Source organism: Scyliorhinus torazame, chromosome 1, assembly GCF_047496885.1.
Source record: "Scyliorhinus torazame isolate Kashiwa2021f chromosome 1, sScyTor2.1, whole genome shotgun sequence".
NCBI lineage: Eukaryota > Metazoa > Chordata > Chondrichthyes > Carcharhiniformes > Scyliorhinidae > Scyliorhinus > Scyliorhinus torazame.
In genome coordinates this window covers 125,997,602-126,019,964 of record NC_092707.1, presented here as the reverse complement: position 1 = coordinate 126,019,964, position 22,363 = coordinate 125,997,602, and the positions used below count along the sequence as shown (strand labels likewise).

The 22,363-nt window shown below is 43.3% G+C and overlaps 1 long non-coding RNA gene across 1 annotated transcript; it reads left to right on the top strand.

Moving 5' to 3' along the window:
• Positions 1 to 13,226: 13,226 nt before the first annotated feature.
• On the top strand, positions 13,227 to 21,945 carry LOC140411839 (uncharacterized). The gene is made up of 3 exons (XR_011941056.1): positions 13,227 to 13,578; positions 16,567 to 16,657; positions 16,833 to 21,945. It is a non-coding gene; the product is annotated as an uncharacterized lncRNA (long non-coding RNA).
• Positions 21,946 to 22,363: the final 418 nt, after the last annotated feature.

The window sequence follows — 22,363 nt, the reverse complement described above, 5'->3', positions numbered from 1 at the left end:
TTTGGGGGTGGAGAATGTCACACGTAGTACCTTACGGACAGAAACAAAAAGCAGACTGTTAGATTTGGCAAGAACATTGCAGTTAACATTACCTGACAAAATGCGAAAAGATGAGGTAATTATGGTGGTGGTTAAGGATTTAAAGTTGCCTGAGATAGAGTTTGACTCATTGGAAATGGCAAAAATTCAGTTGCAAATTAAACAAATGGAACATGAGAAAGAATTAAAGTGGCTTGCATATGAGAGTGAGAGAGAGGAAAAAGAAAGAGAAAGAGAGAGAGAGGAAAAAGAAAGAGAATGAGAGAGAGAGGAAAAAGAAAGAGAAATAGAGAGCGAGGAAAAAGAAAAGGAGAGAGAAGAAAGGAGAAAAGAAAGAATAGCCCTAGCAGAACAAAAAGAAAAAGAAAGGGAGATACAGATTAGGGAAAAAGATAAAGAGAGGGAGTTTGAACTTCAGAAAATGGCCATGAAACATGACAATCAGTTAAAATTGGCAGACGTAAAGGGAAATGTACAGTTGGATGACAGTGATGAGGATAGTGTGAAAGAGCGCCATAGTCGAAAGCTTGGTGGGAATCTATTTAAATATGTCCAAGCATTGCCAAGGTTTGACGAGAAGGAAATGGAAGCCTTTTTCATTTAATTTGAGACGGTAGCTAAACAAATGAAATGGCCACCGGACATGTGGGTGTTAATGATTCAAACAAATCTGGTAGGTAGAGCTAATGAAGTGTTTGCATCACTACCGGAGGAGGTATCTGGAACGTATGAGGAGGTGAAGAAATCCATCTTAAGTGAATATGAGCTAGTGCTTGAAGCTTACAGACAAAGATTTTGAAATTTAAGGAAAGAATTTGGTCAAACATACATGGAGTTTGAAAGGCTCAAACAGAGTAATTTTGATAGGTGGATAAGGGCTTTGAAAATAGACCAAAGGTATGAAGCTCTCAGAGAAATTATACTTTTGGAGGAGTTTAAAAATTCAATTCCTGATGTAATGAGAATTCATGTGGAAGAACAGAGGGTTAAAACTGCGAGATTATCAGCAGAAATGGCAGATGATTATGAATTAGTTCATAAATCAAAGATTGGTTTCCGACATCAGTTTCAGCCGGTGAGGGATAGAAACTGGGGACATGAGAAATACTCAAGTGGTAAAGGTAAAGGTGATCTGATGGGAGACAATAAAGAGAGTGTACCTCAGATTAAAAAAGAAATCCAGGAGGGTGAAAAAGAAATGAAAAATTTCAAATGTTTTTACTGTAATAAATTAGGCCATGTAAAGTCACAGTGTTGGTGGTTGAAGAAAAGCACTGGGAAGGCTGATGTGGTAAAACAGGATAAGACAGTGGGGTTTGTTAGAGTGGTAAAGGAATGCCCAAGGGAAGCGAAGGAGGTGCAAACGATTGTACAGCCTGTTCAAGAAGTAATTGTTAAGAAGGTGCCAGATGTCTTTAAAGAATTTACTTGTGTGGGTAAAGTTTACTCATGTGTATCAGGAGGAGCAGGTAAAGAAGTCGCAATTTTAAGAGATACAGGGGCTAGTCAATCATTAATGGTAAGAGATGAGGAATTATGTAGTTTGGGAAGAATGTTGCCAGAAAAGGTGGTGATATGTGGAATTCAGGGTGAGAGGAGTAGCGTTCCATTATATAAGGTAAGGTTGGAAAGTCCAGTGAAGAGTGGTGAAGTGGTAGTAGGAGTAATAGATAAACTATCTTGTCCAGGAATACAGTTTATCTTGGATAATGATAAAGCTGGATCGCAGGTGGAAGTGATGCCTACTGTGGTTGATAAGCCAGTGGAAAATCAGACAACTGAAGTGTTGAAGGACGAACATCCTGGGATTTTTCCAGATTGTGTAGTAACAAGATCGCAAAGTCACAGGTTAAGACAAGAGGAGAAATCAAAGAGTGAAGAGGAAGTTGAAGTGCAATTATCAGAAACGATTTTTGATCAGATGGTTGAAAAAGAACAAGAACAGGTGGAGGAGGAGGCGGATATTTTTAGTTCAGGAAAATTGGTGGAGTTACAACAGAAAGATGTGGAAATAAAACGGATATATCAGAAAGCATATACGGAAGAGGAATCTGAGAGTATACCAGAGTGTTATTACTGTAAAAATGATGTCTTGATGAGAAAATGGAGACCTGTATATGCAGTTGGATGAAAAGTGAGCAGAAGTTCATCAAGTAATATTGCCAGTAGGGTATAGAAAGGAGGTGTTGCGAGTCGCACATGAGGTACCAGTGGGAGGTCATTTTTCCTTAATCAATTTAAGGAAATAAGGAATAAGGAAAACTCAAGCTAAAATCCAGAAACATTTTTATTGGCCTGGACTACATAAAGATGTAGTTAAATTTTGTCACTCATGTCACACATGCCAAGTGATAGGGAAACCTCAAGCAGTGATAAAACCAACGCCCTTAATACCCACTCCAGCATTTGAGAAACCTTTTACAAGGGTCCTAATCGATTGTGTAGGACCGCTTCCTAAAACAAAAAGTGGGAATCAATATCTTTTGACTATAATAGATGTGTCTACTAGGTTTTCAGAGGCCATTCCAGTACGTAATATTACAGCTAAAAGGATTGTGGAGAAGTTACTTGAATTCTTTACTAGATATGGACTACCCACAGAAATTCAGTCGGATCAAGGAACAAATTTTACTTCAAAGTTATTCAAAGAAGTTATGGATAGCTTAGGAATAAAACAATTTAAATCAACTGCGTACCATCCAGAATCGCAGGGAGTGTTAGAAAGGTGGCATCAGACATTAAAGACAATGTTGACGGCGTATTGTCAAGATTATCCAGAGGATTGGGATAAAGGAATCCCATTCGTATTATTTGCAATTAGGGATGCACCTAATGAGTCTACCAAATTTAGTCCTTTTGAACTAATTTTTGGTCATGAGGTAAGAGGAACCACTTAAATTGATTAAGGAAAAGTTGGTGGGTGAGAAATCGGAAATTACACTATTGGATTACGTGTCAAATTTTAGGGAATGATTAAATAGAGCAGGTGAATTGGCGAGACAACATTTGAAAGTTGCACAAAATGTGATGAAACAGGTAGCGGACAAGAAATCCAAAGTTCGTAGTTTTGCCAGTGGGGATAAAGTTTTAGTGTTGTTACCCGTGGTAGGGGAGCCTTTAAAAGCTAGGTTTTGTGGACCGTATTAGATTGAACGGAAATTAAGTGAGGTGAATTATGTGGTAAAAACGCCAGATAGGTGGAAGACTCTCCGAGTGTGTCATGTGAATATGCTTAAAAGGTACTTTGAAAGGGAAGGAGAGAAAAAGGGTGTTTTAACGATTCTAACTAAGTGACAAACCAAATCCAGATGACTGTGAATTTGACATACCTCAAATTAAATTGGAAAATGAGGATGTTCTTAAAAATTGGGATGAATTGTTAATTACCTTCCAGAGGAAAAACAAACTGACCTAAAAGAGTTATTGATATCACATGGGCAAGTTTGTAGAGATAAATTGGGAAGTACTAAAATGGCTATACATGATGTAGATGTGGGAAATGCTGTTCCTATCAAACAACATCCATATAGACTTAATCCTTTAAAATTGGCACAGGTTAACAGAGAGATTGAGAGTATGCTGAAGAGTGGCATAATTGAAGTGGGTTGCAGCCAATGGAGCTCACCCATAGTGATGGTACCTAGACCAGATGTTATCCAACGGTTGTATGTGGACTATAGAAAGGTAAATGCAGTTACAAGAATGGACTCTTATCCTGTCCCAACATTGAAGGATTGCATGGAGAAAGTGGGACAATCTGCTTTTATTTACAACTTACAGACATGGAAAGAACATTTAAAGCATCGTATGGAGTTCTTCGATCGACGTCAGGTGGCGGGTTTGGTGATGAACCTAGCCGAAAGTGAATTTGGAGAAGCCCGAATCACTTTCCTTGCGGAGTTTCTGATACCCTCAAGACGAAGGGAAATAGTGCGATTTCTTAGCATGAATGGCTTTGATCGAACAGTTGTGCAAACGTTTTGTGGCGTGATTACTCCACTCATGGAATTGCTGTAGAAACGTTAAAAATGTCAATGGACAGCTGACTTTCAACAGGCATTTGACTGCCTGAAAGCTGTGATCACCAATGTTCCTGTATTGGAGAATTGCAAGGGACTCTGTGGTCAGATTGAACGGGGCCGGGATCGAACCTGGGTCCTCGGCGTCGTGAGGCAGCAGTGCTAACCATTGGGCCACTGTACTGCCTCCTATCCGAGATCTTGATGGACATCAGCTAATTATGGGGGGGGGGGGGACGGGACTTCAATTGTGTTTTGGATCCTAGGTTAGATAGGTTGAGTCCAAGTCTTGGAGTCCATCAGGGATGGCGAAGGAGTTATTGGTGTTCATGAACACATGGGGGGTGATGGTGCGGGGGGTGGGGTGTCCATGAAAGTTTAAATTTCTGTGGAACCGAGGGATAAGGAGTTTTCTTTATTTTCTCATGTCCATCGGATCTACTCCCAGATTGACTTCTTTGTAATGGGCACGTCTCTTCTCCCTGGGGTGAGGGGGCGGGGTACTCAGCAATCATTATATCTGATCATGCTGCACATTCGGTGGACCTGATGTTGGAGCCAGGCTGCTCTCAGCGACCCCGAGGAGATTGGATATGACATTGCATAAGAGATTTTAAGGGTGTCACGGTGGTGCAGTGGTTAGCACTGCTCCTCACACCGCTGAGGATCTGGGTTCGATCGCGGCACTGGGCCACTGTCCGTGTGGAGTTTGCACATCCTTCCCGTGTCTGCGTGGGTCTCACCCCCACAACCCAAAGATGTGCCTGGTATTGTTGGCTGAGGTGTTGACAATGCATTTGGAGTCCTGCCTGCCGGGGATGATTTCAGAGGAGCAGACTAGATTTGTTAAGGACCAGCGTGTGTCAGCCAATATTAAGAGATTGTTAAATGTGGTTTTGTCGCCCTCCTTAGGGACCAAACCAGAGGTGATTATTTTGATGGATGCGGAGAAGGCGTTTGATAGGGTTGAGTGGGGTTACCTCTTTGAAATTCTGGGGTGGTCTGGCTTCGGGCCAAAATTTAGTTCACATATTAGGCTTCTGTACAAGGCCTCCACAACGAGTGGAGTTTGCACATTCTCCCCGTGTCTGCGTGGGCTACACCCCCACAACACTAAAGATGTGCAGGTTAGGTGGATTGGCTGTGCTAAATTGCCCCTTAATTGGAAAAAACAAAAGTTGGGTACGCTAAATTTATTTTTAGAAAACTATCACCTGACCTCTGACTCCCACTTTAACTGCCCCACCCTCTATCCACACAAAGAAGACAGACAAACACAGAGGGAGGGGGGGAAGGTTAAAAATAATAAGATGAAGGTCAAAAGATAAGAGTTTCTGCTTCAGATGGTGATCCTTTAGCACACTTTCTTCACAGCACGCTTGCTGAATAAAGTCTCTGTTTACAGCTGGTAATGGTCTTTGTAGAGTCATTCTTTCAGGGTCCCCGCAGGTTAGAAAATACAGTACTCATAGGCAGCAGGCTTTCTGGAGAAACACCTTTTCTCATCAAACTGGATCTTTAGCTCGAGGTTTGTCATCAGGCCTATACCTTTCTGGAGAAGCACTTTATTTCACATCAAACCTTGCTTTCAGCTTGTGATTTGACTTCAGCCCTCTGCAGTCTCAAGAGAATGACATCCAGACTTGCAGGGGAGAGAGTCAGCCCCCACTGTGGCCTGCTGAAGAGGATTAGTCAAATCATTTTGGAGAGAGTTACTTGGATTCCTTCATCCAGGCTGCCAGAATCAAAACTGAAACCAAACTGGAGCCTGGTGACTCTGAATAACATATCAGTGGCGTTAGATCGATTCACCACCTGTTACCTGGCAGCGGACAGCTTTTTGGGCCAATTAATTGGCCACCAGCGAAATCAATCAAACAGAGTCATCACTGATGTCTGCTAGTCTCCAATCATCAGTCGAAACCAGCACAGGCTTCAACTTGAATTAAAGGCACAGGCCACTGCTTCCTTTTGCATGAATTAAAGATATAGGCTGCCTTAAAGACACAAGTCCATAAATCTTGCATGGATGAAAAATGTAATGTCAAAAGTAAAAGAAAGGGGAAATAGGGGAATAAATAGGTAATATTCAAGGACCCTTACAGTTACCTCCTCAAAAATCTCCAGTAAGTTAGTTTCCCTTGAGATTTTCCCTTGAGAAATCCATGCTGGCTTCCCTTAATTATCCCGCATTTATCCACATGACCATTAATTTAGTCCCAAATTATTTCTAAGTTTCCCCATTGCCGAAGTTAAACTGATTGGTCTGTGTTAGTTGATATCAGGTTTGTGATTTATTATTTTATTTTTATGATAGCATTTCTAATTTGGATCCACATTTCCATTGTATGTTTTGGGTGGTGATTCACTCTACCACCAAAGTGTGAACAAAACAATGTTATCATTAGGAGTTATGTTTTGACTTGTTTGTTATTGTTAATGGAAATCTAGAGACAAAAGTGATGAGTGGGAGTATGTTGGTAGAAAGAATTGACAACCATTTATCTGGGTTTAGTACCACTTTGAGGGCTTCTACCTTATACAGAAATGAATTAATAAACACTATCGACAAGTTGTAAAGAAATATCAGTTTAACTTGTTAAAAGTCAATTATGAACAGTTTTAAACATTGTGTCATCTGCTTTAAGGAGCCCTGACATCTGGATTTTAATTAGAACTTACTGCGATGACCCAGGAGATGGTACCTGTTCTATTATAGACTACCATGCATGTGTGACCCACTAAGCAAGCTAATGGACCTCTGCACACTCCTATAAGTGCTTTCTGGACTCTCTGAGCTGATTGCAGGTCATAGATACATAGACAAATAGAAGATAGGAGCAGGAGGGGGCCTTTTGGACTTTCGAGCCTGCTCCGCCATTCATCACGATCATGGCTGATGATCCAACTCAACAACCTAATCCTGCTTTCTCCCCATAGCCTTTGATCCCATTCTGTCCAAGTGCTATATCTAGCTGCCTCTTGAATATATTCAAAGTTTTAGCATCAATTTAGTTCAGATTCCTTATATATTGAATCTCTGGGTGCTGCAGTAGATGAACGGGTAAGGTTGACCCTTCATTCAACACTTTACTGCCCGTCATTTGCCATGGGTTATGTAAATGTGGTCACACCCAAGGTGCAGGCAGAGAAATGGGTGACCACCAGAAAGGGCAGGCAGTCAGTGCAGGAATCCCCTGTGGTTGTCCCCCTCTCGAACAGATATACCCCTTTGGATACTGTCGGGGGGGATAGCCTATCAGGGGAAAACAGCAGCAGCCAGAGCAGTGGCACCACGGCTGGCTCTGATGTTCAGAAGGGAGGGTCAAAGCGCAGAAGAGTAATAGTAATAGGGGACTCTATAGTCAGGGGCACAGATAGGCGCTTCTGTGGACGTGAAAGAGACTCCAGGATGGTATGTTGCCTCCCTGGTGCCAGAGTCCAGGATGTCTCCGAACGGGTAGAGGGCATCCTGAAGGGGGAGGGCAAACAGGCAGAGGTCGTTGTACATATTGGTACTAATGACATAGGCAGGGAGGGGCATGAGGTCCTGCAGCAGGAGTTCAGGGAGCTAGGCAGAAAGTTAAAAGACAGGACCTCGAGGGTTGTAATCTCGGGATTACTCCCTGTGCCACGTGCCAGTGAGGCTAGAAATAGGAAGATAGAGCAGCTGAACACGTGCCTAAACAGCTGGTGTAGGAGGGAGGGTTTCCATTATCTGGAACACTGGCAGCTCTTCCGGGGCAGGTGTGACCTGTATAAGAAGGACGGGTTGCATCTAAACCGGAGAGGCATAAATATCCTGGCCGCGAGGTTTGCTAGTGTTACACGGGAGGGTTTAAACTAGTATGGCAGGGGGGTGGGCACGGGAGCAATAGGTCAGAAGGTGAGAGCATTGAGGGAGAACTAGGGAATAGGGACAGTGGGGCTCTGAGGCAGAGCAGACAGGGAGAAGTTGCTGAACACAGCGGGTCTGGTGGCCTGAAGTGCATATGTTTTAATGCAAGGAGTATTATGGGTAAGGCAGATGAACTTAGAGCTTGGATTAGTACTTGGAACTATGATGTTGTTGCCATTACAGAGACCTGGTTGAGGGAAGGGCAGGATTGGCAGCTAAACGTTCCAGGATTTAGATGTTTCAGGCGGGATAGAGGGGGATGTAAAAGGGGAGGCGGAGTTGCGCTACTTGTTCGGGAGAATATCACAGCTGTACTGCGAGAGGACACCTCAGAGGGCAGTGAGGCTATATGGGTAGAGATCAGGAATAAGAAGGGTGCAGTCACAATGTTGGGGGTATACTACAGGCCTCCCAACAACCAGCGGGAGATAGAGGAGCAGATAGGTAGACAGATTTTGGAAAAGAGTAAAAACAACAGGGTGATGGGTGACTTCAACTTCCCCAATATTGACTGGGACTCACTTAGTGCCAGGGGCTTAGACGGGGCGGAGTTTGTAAGGAGCATCCAGGAGGGCTTCTTAAAACAATATGTAGACAGTCCAACTAGGGAAGGGGCGGTACTGGACCTGGTATTGGGGAATGAGCCTGGCCAGGTGGTAGATGTTTCAGTAGGGGAGCATTTCGGTAACAGTGACCACAATTCAGTAAGTTTTAAAGTACTGGTGAACAAGGATAAGAGTGGTCCGAGGATGAATGTGCTAAATTGGGGGAAGGCTAATTATAACAATATTAGGCGGGAACTGAAGAACATAGATTGGGGGCGGATGTTTGAGGGCAAATCAACATCTGACATGTGGGAGGCTTTCAAGTGGCAGTTGAAAGGAATACAGGACCGGCATGTTCCTGTGAGGAAGAAGGATAAATACGGCAATTTTCGGGAACCTTGGATGACGAGTGATATTGTAGGCCTCGTCAAAAAGAAAAAGGAGGCATTTGTCAGGGCTAAAAGGCTGGGAACAGACGAAGCCTGCGTGGAATATAAGGAAAGTAGGAAGGAACTTAAGCAAGGAGTCAGGAGGGCTAGAAGGGGTCACGAAAAGTCATTGGCCAGGGCCTTATGGGATCTACCCCAGAATACTGAAGGAGGCTGGAGAGGAAATTGCTGAGGCCTTGACAGAAATCTTTGGATCCTCGCTGTCTTCAGGGGATGTCCCGGAGGACTGGAGAATAGCCAATGTTGTTCCTCTGTTTAAGAAGGGTAGCAAGGATAATCCCGGGAACTACAGGCCGGTGAGCCTTACTTCAGTGGTAGGGAAATTACTGGAGAGAATTCTTCGAGACAGGATCTACTCCCATTTGGAAGCAAATGGACGTATTAATGAGAGGCAGCACGGTTTTGTGAAGGGGAGGTCGTGTCTCACTAACTTGATAGAGTTTTTCGAGGAGGTCACTAAGATGATTGATGCAGGTAGGGCAGTGGATGTTGTCTATATGGACTTCAGTAAGGCCTTTGACAAGGTCCCTCATGGTAGACTAGTACAAAAGGTGAAGTCACACGGGATCAGGGGTGAGCTGGCAAGGTGGATACAGAACTGGCTAGGCCATAGAAGGCAGAGAGTAGCAATGGAGGGATGCTTTTCTAATTGGAGGGCTGTGACCAATGGTGTTCCACAGGGATCAGTGCTGGGACCTTTGCTGTTTGTAGTATATATAAATGATTTGGAGGAAAATGTAACTGGTCTGATTAGTAAGTTTGCAGATGACACAAAGGTTGGTGGAATTGCGGATAGCGATGAGGACTGTCAGAGGATACAGCAGGATTTAGATTGTCTGGAGACTTGGGCGGAGAGATGGCAGATGGAGTTTAATCCGGACAAATGTGAGGTAATGCATTTTGGAAGGTCTAATGCAGGTAGGGAATATACAGTGAATGGTAGAACCCTCAAGAGTATTGAAAGTCAAAGAGATCTAGGAGTACAGGTCCACAGGTCATTGAAAGGGGTGACACAGGTGGAGAAGGTAGTCAAGAAGGCATACGGCATACTTGCCTTCATTGGCCGGGGCATTGAGTATAAGAATTGGCAAGTCATGTTGCAGCTGTATAGAACCTTAGTTAGGCCACACTTGGAGTATAGTGTTCAATTCTGGTCGCCACACTACCAGAAGGATGTGGAGGCTTTAGAGAGGGTGCAGAAGAGATTTACCAGAATGTTGCCTGGTATGGAGGGCATTAGCTATGAGGAGCGGTTGAATAAACTCGGTTTGTTCTCACTGGAACGAAGGAGGTTGAGGGGAGACCTGATAGAGGTATACAAAATTATGAGGGGCATAGACAGAGTGGATAGTCAGAGGCTTTTCCCCAGGGTAGAGGGGTCAATTACTAGGGGGCATAGGTTTAAGGTGAGAAGGGCAAGGTTTAGAGTAGATGTACGAGGCAAGTTTTTCCGCAGAGGGTAGTGGGTGCCTGGAACTCGCTACCGGAGGAGGTGGTGGAAGCAGGGATGATAGGGACATTTAAGGGGCATCTTGACAAATACATGAATAGGATGGGAATAGAAGGATATGGACCCAGGAAGTGTAGAAGATTGTAGTTTAGTCGGGCAGCATGGTCGGCACGGGCTTGGAGGGCCGAAGGGCCTGTTCCTGTGCTGTACATTTCTTTGTTCTTTGTTCTTTTGTATCACTCAACCCCCCTGACCTGTCACCTGATGCAGCCGCTAGGATGCATTGCAATGATTCTTGTGACAGATGCTGGAGTCACCTGCAGAACCGTCAGGACATCCTTCCAGGATTACAGAACATACCAGGAACCTATGATGCTGGTTTTAAAATATTTGGCGCGATCTTTGGTCCCGCTGATGGTGCACTCCCACTGCAGGTTTTCCGGCACGTGGGGTAGATTCAATGGGAAATCCCATTGACAGCGGTGGGACCAGAAGATCCCGTTGCTGGCCAAGGTGGTCTGCGTCCCTCTTTCGAGAAACTTGCCACGGGGAGTCTGGAGACTCCCACCCAAGTTTTTGATGTCTCTATTTCGTATTGTATTCCCATTTGAAAATGAGTGAATATGGTGAAGAAGACATAATAAAAAGAACATGTCAGAAACTTAAGCCTGCAGTATCATCCTCTCCCTCCTCTATACCCTTGTGGCTTAAAATGTCGAATGTGGCTTCTTCAATGAGAGTCAAGGTGTTGAAATTTCTGGGCCCTCCTCTAGTCTAAGTCCAATGTCTCTGTTATATACTATCACAAATAATCAAAATGGAAAAGTTTCATTCGTGAACACAAACACATGTGTTCATCGCGAACACATGGAGGCGAAATCAAGGTACCTGATAGAAAACACAAACCTCCCAACAACTCATCGACCCTTCAAACACATCTTTCCCTGTATGTGACAGAGTCTGCAAATTGCACATTGGGCTATCTCAGAACCCATTGAACCGGAATGGGAACAGGTCATCCTCAAACATGAGGCACTGTTTAAAAGAAGACTGTCATGAGACACTGGCTGGGATTCTCCGAGCCTCCACGGCGCAATCGCACTCGGTGCGGGGGTGGAGAATGGAGTGTCGGACCTGCAAACGGGTCCGACGGCATCCCGCGATTCTCCAGGGACTGGCCGCGTTCCCGTCGGCGTGGTTCACTCATGGTTCCACCCGGCGGGAGCTCGGAGTGGCGGCTGCAGACGTAGTCCGCGGTTGCCCTGGTGGGGGACGGGGGGGAATCCGTCACTGGGGGGGGGGGGGGCCTCCAGGACGGCCAGGCTCACGATCGGAGGCAACCGATCAGCGGACGCGCGCGATCTGGAGGAGGGCCTCTATTGTCGGGGCCACCCTGCTGTGTGGGTCCGCCATGTTGCGCGGGCCCGCCACCATAGCCGGCCACCGCGCACATGCACGGAACCGCGGCCAGAGGTGCAGGCCCCTATCGGCAGCCAGAGCTGCGAGGACTATTCCGGGGCTTTGCTAGGCCCCTTCATAATGGAGAATCACTCTGGACTTTCTCCAGGAAAGTCCAGAGTGATTTGCGCCCGTTTTCTTGCGGGCGTGGGGATATAGCCCCATTATCAAAGAATTCCGCCCACTATAGTTCATTGTGTATTTCTCTGTGTGTGACAGTGAATAAACTTGCATAATCCATCTATGATATCGTTATGTTTTGTGAAAACTTATTCAGATTACAAGCTCCAGTTTAATTGTAAGTTGTATTTTTACACAGGAACATGTGAGAGGTGTAAATTATTCAGTTCCTTCCAGCCGTTTCTGCAATTCCACTAGATTATGGTTACCCGCAACTCAATTTACTCGCCTTAGCTCCATAATCCTTGCTACCCTAAACTAACAAAAATAGGGGCTGGTTTAGCACAGGGCTAAATCACTGGCTTTGAAAGCAGACCAAGGCAGGCCAGCAGTACAGTTCAATTCCCGTACCAGCCCCCCTGAACAGGCGCCGGAATGTGGCGACTAGGGGCTTTTCACAGTAACTCCATTTGAAGCCTTCTTGTGACAATAAGCGATTTTCATATCGTGATGTAGACTGGGTAAGCTTACATAGGGCAGTGAGGTTCTGTACTTTGGATGAGTAATCATAAAAGGGTGATGGAAATACGTCAATGCGCATCCCCTTATGGCAGCTACTTTCTTTTTTTCTATAAATTTAGAGTACCCAATTCTTTTTTTTTCAATTAAGGCGCAATTTAGTGTGGCCAATTCGCCTAGCCTGCTTATCTTTTTGGGTTGTGGGGTGACACCCATGCAGACACGGGGATGGACAGTGACTCGGGGCTGGGATTGAACCCGGGTCCTTGGTACCGTGAAACAGCTGTGCTAACCACTCCGCCACTGTGCTGCCCTGCAGCTACTTTCTATAGCAAACTGTTGTCTAGATTTAACAACTTTCACCAGTCCTGCCACCTTCCTCCACATTTGCACAAAGGCTGTATCTATCCTGCTAATTATCAATCTTTTGCTTCTTGCACCATTTTCTCTGTGCAAAAAGTTCCCTTCTGTGCCAAAAATGGATTACCCCCCCCGCCCCCCCCCCCCCCCCTCCCCCACCCTTCATGTTGCTTCATTCACTTTCTGATGTCAGATGCTTTAAGCTCAAAGCAAATTAAAACAGTTTATTGAAATACTCTGAAAGGAAACACCTGACAAGCACTTCCTTCGAGTGTAGCTTCTATGAGTCTGGATGTGTGTGGGCATGCATGAAGCATCGGTGGAATCGGTATTTAGCAGGTCTCAATTTCTTGCCTTTGTGTCGTAGGTGGGAATGCGGTCATTTGAATGGCAATTGGACCCCTTTAAATTCCTGTATGCTGTCCTCCCAAGTATGAATGCTCTCTTTCCGGCAGTCTGCTCTGTGGGAATGTTCACGTGTAGTTCATACATATTCAGATCCCAAACATTGACCTTGTGAATTCAGTCAGTGGCACCATTCTCTGCCACTTTCTCCCATTTCCACCGAGCCACAAATTTTCTGGCTTAAATTTCAATGATCTTGAAAAACTGTTGGAAGAAGGATTAACATAATAAAAACCCTTGACCCCTGCTGAGGGGCTCCTAATGTCGGATGCCAAAGAAGGAAATGAACAGATGTAGGTTATCCTGTGAAGTACAGGTGAGGTAATTATGTTTTTTCATTATATATAAAGACAAACATGATTTACATTGGCACTGCTTAGTCTACTGAAAGTGACACCATTTTTCCAATGTAGTTCATATAAATATTTATACTTCCAAAAATGGCATCAAGTCATTAATGTACATTTCACACTCCTCCTAAAATTACAGTTTACTCCTGTTAATTTAGTCAGCTTCATTTAAATCACTGGATAATTCAATGAGAATTGCACTAAAAGAATGCCCCTATGTTACCTTATTTCAATTGCTTAATTGGATCATTTTCTTTGGGACAAAAATACCTTCAAATTGGTCGGCGTGCAGCAACTAAATAATAGTTCTCCTGCTCAGTCTCATGCATCAAAAAGCTTCAAACTGAATGCAGTAGATCTTGACTTGGCTAACATCTGCAGTAAAACAGGTAAGGTGTTTTCATTCCCGGTAAGTTTGATGGAAGTAAAATTTGGATCATGCAACACCTCAATTTTAAAGCCTCAACCTTGTTTTCAAATTGTTTAGGGCCTTGTCCTTCATCTCTCTGTAATCTCATCCAGCCTCATGACCGTGCGAGATACATATGTCCTCTAATCCTGGCATCTAGCACACCACCAAGTTTACTTGCTGCACTATTGGCGACCATGCCGTCAGCTGCCAGGGCCTCAACCTCTGGAATCCTTTAAAATTTATACTCCTTCAAAATCATCCTTGAAACCTAAAACCTCTTTGATTTGCCCAAATATTGTCTCAAGTGACTCAGTGTCTAATTTTACTTCATAATGCTCCTTTAAAGCTCTTTGGGGCATCTTACTATTTTAAAGGCACTATATCAATATAAGTTGTTGTTGAGATGTAACAGGGTGCTTATTTACTATCACCGCTTTACAGGAATGCACAATGCCAAGATCTACCTCAATATATCCTTCGGTGATTCCATGCACTCTCTACCAACTGGTTATGGAGTGGTACTCCTTATGAACCTCTGTAATGTTCTATGCTCAAACCCTTCAAGTCTAGTAGCCTGAATCTCAGTATTCTCCTCGACAACATTGTCTTTTTCCTGTGTGAATACTGACGAAAAATATTCATTTAGCACCACTCCTATCTCCTCGGACTCCACGCACAACTTCCCACTACTGTCCTTGACTGGCCCTACTCTTATCCTAGTCATTCTTTTATTCCTACCTGCCAAAGACTTCTCGGGTGCAATTCTCCCATCGGGAGACTAAGTCCCGACGCCGGAGTGAAAACCGGAGTGTTTCACTCCGGCGTCGGAGGCCGTTCCCAGCCCCCTATTTGTACTGGTAAGAGACCATAACGTTAAAAAAAATATATTAGAGTGGCCAATTACTTTGTTCCAATTATGGGGCAAATAAGTGTGCTCAATCCACCTACCCTGCTCATCTTTGGGTTGTGGGGGTGAGACCCATGCAGACATGGGGAGAGTATGCAAACCCCAAACAGACAGTGACCCGGGGCTGGGATCGAACCTCTGTCCTCAGCACCGGAGGCACCACTCCACCACCGTGACACCCTAGAGATCATAGAGATGTTGAGCTTATTGTTTGTTTGGGAAATGGGAAATGCTGCACAGTGGCTAAAAATTGATATCGGTGACTTCATCATGATGAATGGGAATGATGGCCAGGGAGTCAATCAATGGTAGCCTTAGAACTGATAAATGATGAATTAAAAGGTTTGTAAATCAGCCCAGGAATTGAATGGTGACACAAAGAAACATGAGAGGTATTGATAAAAGAACGGTAAACCTTATCTTAAACTAAACAGTACATCTTCTCTTTTTATCAGAGGAAATCAATTTGTCCCGAGTTGTGATGCTGCAAAACCTATTCTAGTTTAAATATCTTACCTCCTATAATTAGCATGGAGCTTTACAATCTAGGTAGGGGAAGCAGTCACCCCATGGCTTCTTTCTCTACAATGTACTTTATAATGAAACCAATATGTTTCAATTTTACCTTGGAAAGAAAGAAAAATACGCAAGCTGTCTGAGAGGTAAATTGGTCGTCTGAAAAATCACTAAATAAAATGTTGATTAAAGTTTTCTTTTAGGATTTGACAGTTTAAAAAATGGCATTTTTATTTAGGAAGAAATGAACCATTTGCAATACTTCCTGGAACTGACACTAATCAGAAGGTAGTGACAGGGGTTTAATCCTTCGACGGCTTAAGTGCCTAAATAACATTGATATGCAACTGATATTGTGACCATGGGCACTTTGCAAGTAATGAACTTTACTGTCCACAGATAAATAAAAAAATTAGGCATTCATTCACCTGCCTCTGAGCTAGCCAATATGTAACAATAGAGCCCTTTGAAAAATCCTTATTCATTAGGCATAGCCTGTGTCTGATTTACAGAACAATGAAAGCTATGTAAAAGCCTGGAATGTGAGCAGGCCCCATGTCTGGTCAAACAGCAATTTCAAGCACATTCCATGTCACCAACCCCCTTCCCCCACCATCTCCATCAGTCATGGGAGGTCGACCAATGAACGACAGCATCTCTCCTTTCTCCCTACCACTCAACTAGATGCAGATATTTGCACATTCCCAATGCCACATGTTCTCAGTCTGAGTGTCAAATGGGGCGATTCTGATGGTGTAAATGAATATCAATTCTTAATTTTTTAAAACAAGATTGGAAGGGGGAAATGATTACCAGAAGCATGCTGTTTTTATTGGTTCAGCAATCATTCAGCGTAAAAAGGAACCTTTCTGGATTGTGATCTTGCTTCCCGTTTCTTTTTTAATTAACTTTGTTGCCAGGTTTCAGTGGCATATGTAAACAATGGCGCACTACTTAAAAAAGGCAACTGCATTTCTAAACAACTGCGATGGGCAAATCAACTGCTTATTTAAACAGAATTTCAAAACTCTCTCATTAATTCCTGTTCACATTTAATTTGCAGGGATTCTTTTCACAAAAATAGCCAACTAATTTTGTTTCCAAATTGCACAATATCAGGTTTCCAGTTTCACATCCAGATGGTCTTCATAATGCCATGTGGTAGAGAACTGCGCCAGGAAATCATTTTCTAATTTCAACCCAAGTTAAAGTAAGTGAAAAGTTTTATTTTTTGAGATTTTACTTCCCCTGATCTCAGCAAAGAGTCCTTGAAACGCCACAGTAATAAAGAGCGAATGTGATACTTTTTGTAAATTTTTCAACAGTAAGACTTCAGCAGCACTACCACAAATTCAATGAAATGACTTTATTCTTTTTTCTCTCAGCTACAGGCAAGACAGGACGTGAATGTTCCAAAGAGGGCTTTTGGTCATCAACAAGTTTTTATTGAGAATAATGAATGCGACTGCAGGCAAATGACTTCATCAAAAGGTTCAAATGACTTCATATAAACCATAGACGAGAAGCCTGAATAAATTTACAACCGTCATCTGAATTTTCAGATTGGATTACAACCTGCTGACGTTATTTTTTACAAGGCGTATTTTTGCAGCCTCTGTTGGGATGAGTGTTGCCCTGCTCAGTTATGGCGCTAACATTAAAATCAGAGCGGTCACCAGCTATCTTTACACATTATCCTCGGTAGATGATAAGGTTCCTGAAAAGGCTTAACAATTGTAGTCTCAGTTGATGAATGGTGAAGGGTAATGATGCTACTCCATATAGTCAAAGAATGAGTTGAGGTGAAAGATTTAAAAAAAAAATTAGAGTACCCAATTATTTTTGTTTCCAATTAAGGGGCAATTTTAGCGTGGCCAATCCACCTAATCTGCACATCTTTGGGTTGGGGTGAAACCCACGCAGACATGGGGAGAATGTGCAAACTCCACACGGACAGTGACCCAGGGCCGGGATTCGAACCCGGGTCCTCAGTGCCGCAGTCCCAGTGCTAACCACTGCCCCACATGCTGCCTTAAGTTAAGGTGAAAGATAAGGCTAAACTATGTACTTCACAGTTATAAGGGAAGCGATACAGTGGATACTAAGTGGCAGAGGAAAAATTCTCCTTCTTGAGCACTGTTTCATTTTAAAGTATGATTGCAGGATTAGGAAATGTAGCCATAAAATGACAAATGGTAAGCTCAGAATTAAGGTCCAGAAATACTCCTTCATGTAAGGAGACCTGAGAATCCATGTACATCTGGGCTGATGGAATCAACTGCGAAATGGCAGGGATCCAGCTGCACCAATTTTCCACTATTCCTGAGAGTTCCCAACATGCCTAGTTAGGGACAGAAATTTTGTTCAACTCTTGCAAGTCAAATGTTGTTGGGATGTAGCTGGGGCAGGAAGTCCCCATCTCAGGAATTTCCACTTCTATGGCTTGTTTGGAACCCAATCCTAGTACTGGAGGCTGGTGTGTCCAGTGAGCAAAGCTGTTAAAGCATTCAGAGACCCCCTCCTAGCAACCCCCTATCAGAGACCCCCATTAGAGACCCCCAATATCAGAGAACCTCACATCAGAGATCCCCCATGTCAAAGACCTCCCCATTAGTCACCCCTGCCTTTAAACTAAAGAGCAGTCCAGTCATAAACAGTGAAAAGTCATTGCTTTTTCACTTACCTGCCGCTTACACCTGCTGTCTCAGACAGATGTCTAGAAAGCAGCAGCTGTTAGAAAGTCAAAACACATCACAAGGCTTAAGACCCCTCATATCCTTTGATCTGCAAGGCTTCTATTCAGTTTCAAAGAGTAATTGCTTTTAGTGGGCTGCAATTGATAGGGTAATAGCTTTCATACAACCAGATGTCTGGATTGTTTATTTTAATTTCCCTTCATGCTTCAATGCATCTCAAGTACCCAGTTTTGAATCTAATTGCAATGTTCATAAACATCTAGGAGATAAGTGCTTTCACTTCCTCTTTTTCTCAGCAGAAAGCAGACTTCTATCAGGTCGCCCCTCAACCTCTGTTGTTCTCACTAGACTGACTGAGGTTGAGGGGTGACCTGATAGAAGTCTACAAAATTATGAGAGGCATAGACAGAGTGGATAGTGAGAATTTTTTTCTCAGGGTGTAAGAGTCAATTACTATGGGACATAAGTTTAAGGTGTGAGGGGCAAAGTTTAGAGAAGATGTGCAAGGAAGGGTTTTTACACAGAGGGTAGTGGGTGCCTGGAACCCGGTGCCGGAGGAAGTAGTGGAAGTAGGTACGATAGTGACGTTTTAGGGGCGTCTTGAAAGATACATGAATATGATGGAAATAGAGGGATATGGACCCCGGAAGTGAAGAAGGTTTTAGGTTACACGGGCAGCATGGTCCACACAGGCTTGGAGAGCCAAAGGGCCTGTTCCTGTGCAGTATTTTTCTTTGTTCTTTGCGGTAAAGCACTTAACTGCTTTTGATGTGGTTAGGAGCTGTCAATCATATCTAGATATTTCTAAGCATTTTGGGACTGGAACATTGGCAAAGGGCACTTATCCTGTTTTTTCCTCGACACAAGACTCTTTGTTGCATCGGGAACTCTGCTTCTGGTGGCGGCAGAGAATTCCCCCTTTTTCTTTTGATAATATCACTGTCATACATTTTATGTACTGGAAGACAGGCTGTTGGGTGGTTGTAAATATTATAATTAAAGTAAGGGACAAGGTGACGGCAAGAGACTAAACCAACAGTAAGAAGTGTTTTCATACGTTAATGGGCCAAGAGGAACTTAAATCAGGATTTTACATAAAGTAATAGCAGGAGTAGTTTTGAAGTGGGCTGTTTTAGTTCAAAGGGATATATGTACACGTTGTAAAAGGAGTAGGTTACCTCACGGCGTCGAGGTCCCAGGTTCAATTCTGGCTCTGGGTCACTGTCCGTGTGGAGTTTGCACATTCTCCCCGTGTTTGCGTGGATTTCGTCCTCACAACCCAAAAGGATGTGCAGGTTAGGTGGATTGGCCATGCTAAATTGCCCCTTAATTGGAAAAAACATATTGGATACCCTAAATTTATTTTTAAAAAGCAAAAAAAAGTAAAAGGTGTAAGTAAGTAAGCTAAAGATGGGATAAGTTTACTCTTTTAAAGCCTAAGAGCTAAAGTAAAGAAAGGAGTTTAATCAATCCTGGGAAGAAAACATTTCTGATGAAATTGGTGGAAAAAATCGAGAGAACAAAGGGAAGGAATGCATCTCAGGAAACACTGAAGCTTATGTGAGTGGGTAGCTGCTTAGATGTCTCAGAAGACACAAGGGTAGCTGGTCAGGTCTCCTAGAAGACAGTGTGAACAAGTCCAGAACTGGAGAACCAGTCGCTGTCAACCCTAGCGGACACCCCAAGAAAAAATAGGCACTGTGTGGTGAAAAATTACTGGAATTCTATAGATGGAAAGATCTATAAGGTTTGTTGCTGAACAGAAAAGGGGAAGGCTAGCTTTGGGAGCAGTTTATGTTAAGTCCTTTTTATTTAAAGTATTGTTTATTGTGTGAAGTAATTCTTGTGTTAAAGGGCAATTTTGTTTCCTTTATATTTTAATTAACATTTAGAATCATAGAATTTACAGTGCAGAAGGAAGCCATTCAGCCCATCGAGTTTGCACCGGCCCTTGGAAAGAGCACCCTACCAAAGCCCACACCTCCACCCTATGCCCGTAACCCAGTAACCCCACCCGACCTTTTTGGACACGAAGGGCAATTTAGAATGGCCAATCCACCTAACCTGCACATCTTTGGACTGTGGGAGGCATTCGGAGCACCCGGAGTAAACCCACGCAGACACGGGGAGAACTTGCAGACTCCGCACAAACAGTGAGCCAAGCCGGGAATTGAACCTGGGACCCTGGAGCTGTGAAGTAACTGTGCTAACCACTGTGCTACCGTGCCGCCCAAATTTACTTTACTGTAAAATCAGCACAAGAAGCTAGGGGCATTATACCCTGATTTTAGGATCTCTCCTCATAATACACAAATTGTGAAAACTGTTTTGGCAGCTGTTTCAAGTTTCCCTTTTGGACAGTTAAGCATTTGCCATCAGCCGTGCCATTACACACTCGCACATTTTATCTCTGTGACTTATTGCTTCTACAACTTTTCGATTATCCTAAATGCTAATTTATTGAGCCTCCAAGTCCACCCCAGGACGAACACGTAACCTAGACTGTCACTTCAGTGCAGTACAGTACTAAGAGAATGCGGAAGAGCTGGAGGTATTGTCTTTGGGGTGCTTTTCCTTCATAACTCATCTCACACTGCTGGCACAAAATACCATGTCTACATAAGAGTAGTTAGCACATATTCTGAAAAGCTCTGATGTTGGTCAGCCTATTTGAACACAGGGCATCACAGCAATTATGTCTTTACTTGATGTGCATTTGGATAGCAACTGGGTAGGTTATCAACTTTGGATCAGATGGTAGCACTCTTGCTTTTTTAGTCAGAAGGTTGTGGGCCCCAGTCCCCTTCACGACTTGAGCACAACAATCTCGGCTGATGCTCGAGTGCAGTACTGTGGGAGTACTACACTGTCGGAGCTGCTGTTTTTCAGATCAGGCGTTAAACCAAGGCCCCATCTGCTGTCTCAGGTGTATGCAAAAGGGTACATGGCACTGTCTTGAAGAAGAATAAGGGAATTATCCCCGGTATCTTGACCAATATTTATCCTTTTGTCAACATGCCAAAAAGTAAAATATCCTATCATTACCACATTGCAGTTTGTGGGAGCTGGCTGTATGCAAACTGGCTGCCAACACTGAGAACATTTCAACAATATCCCATCGGATGTAAAGTGCTTTGGAATATCCTGAGCTAATGAAAGGTGCTGTATAAACGCAAGTCTTTTTTGATTTTTCCTCTTCTGACAAGGAAAATTTGAACCAATTGTAGCAACCCTAACTGATGCCCTGTTTGAAACAAGCTTTGTTTCGAGACATAGTGGGAATTAAAGCTGGCCTTCTACTCTGTGTGGTTCAATACCACACTAGGCACTGCAATCACCCACTGGTGAAAGAGGATCAATGATTGTCAATTCTTAAAGCTTTAAATGGACTGTCCCACATATCCACACAATAATGCAATGCTCTCAACAGAAGTTAACATATTATTCTTGTGGATTGCATCCTTTTAATAGAAATGATCTAAGCCTTGCAGAACTAATGGTATTGCAGGGCCAGGATTCCATAGCTGTTGTGAGCTACCATTGTGTCTCCAGTTAAAAAACACAGAGTTGGGTTCTCTCCCTTTTAGCAAGTGGCACTGTGAGTCTTTTGTCTTTGATTTGGAGAAACAGGAGGAAGATCAGTAAATAAAAGAGAGTAACGCACAGAGGTTGTGGCTCTTGGTTTGAATACTGCTCCCACAGTACCTCTGTTATAATTTGAAAGAGCTGTGTGTGTTTGAAGGATAGAGCTGAGAAAAATGTACAGTCTTAAATAAATAAAACAAATCATGATCATCAAAAATATTTTGTGGAGGCTAAATGATGCCCTGAACTGTGTTAAAATTGTAATGTTCCTATAACACCAGAGATGTTTTGCTTTTATAGTCTAATTCACATTTCATTGCAGATTAGATCAGAGTTCAAAATATTAAAAACTGCCTGAAAATGCAGCAAAGAAGCTGATTTGAATTCAAGGAGGGTTTTGCACAATGCATTTTTATTGATGTCTGTGCACATTGGGAATACAGCAGCTTTTAATTAATGATAGTTTTAACAACCCGTTTAATAACTTAATGCTTATTTTCTGCAATGCAATTTAGATGTATTTATATAGTGCGCCAGCAACTCAAGTTACTGTTTGTTTTGCAGTACTGTTGCAACCACACATGGTGACCAGATCTGTAGCTGGAACTTAATCTAAAAGACATCCCTTGGTTAAT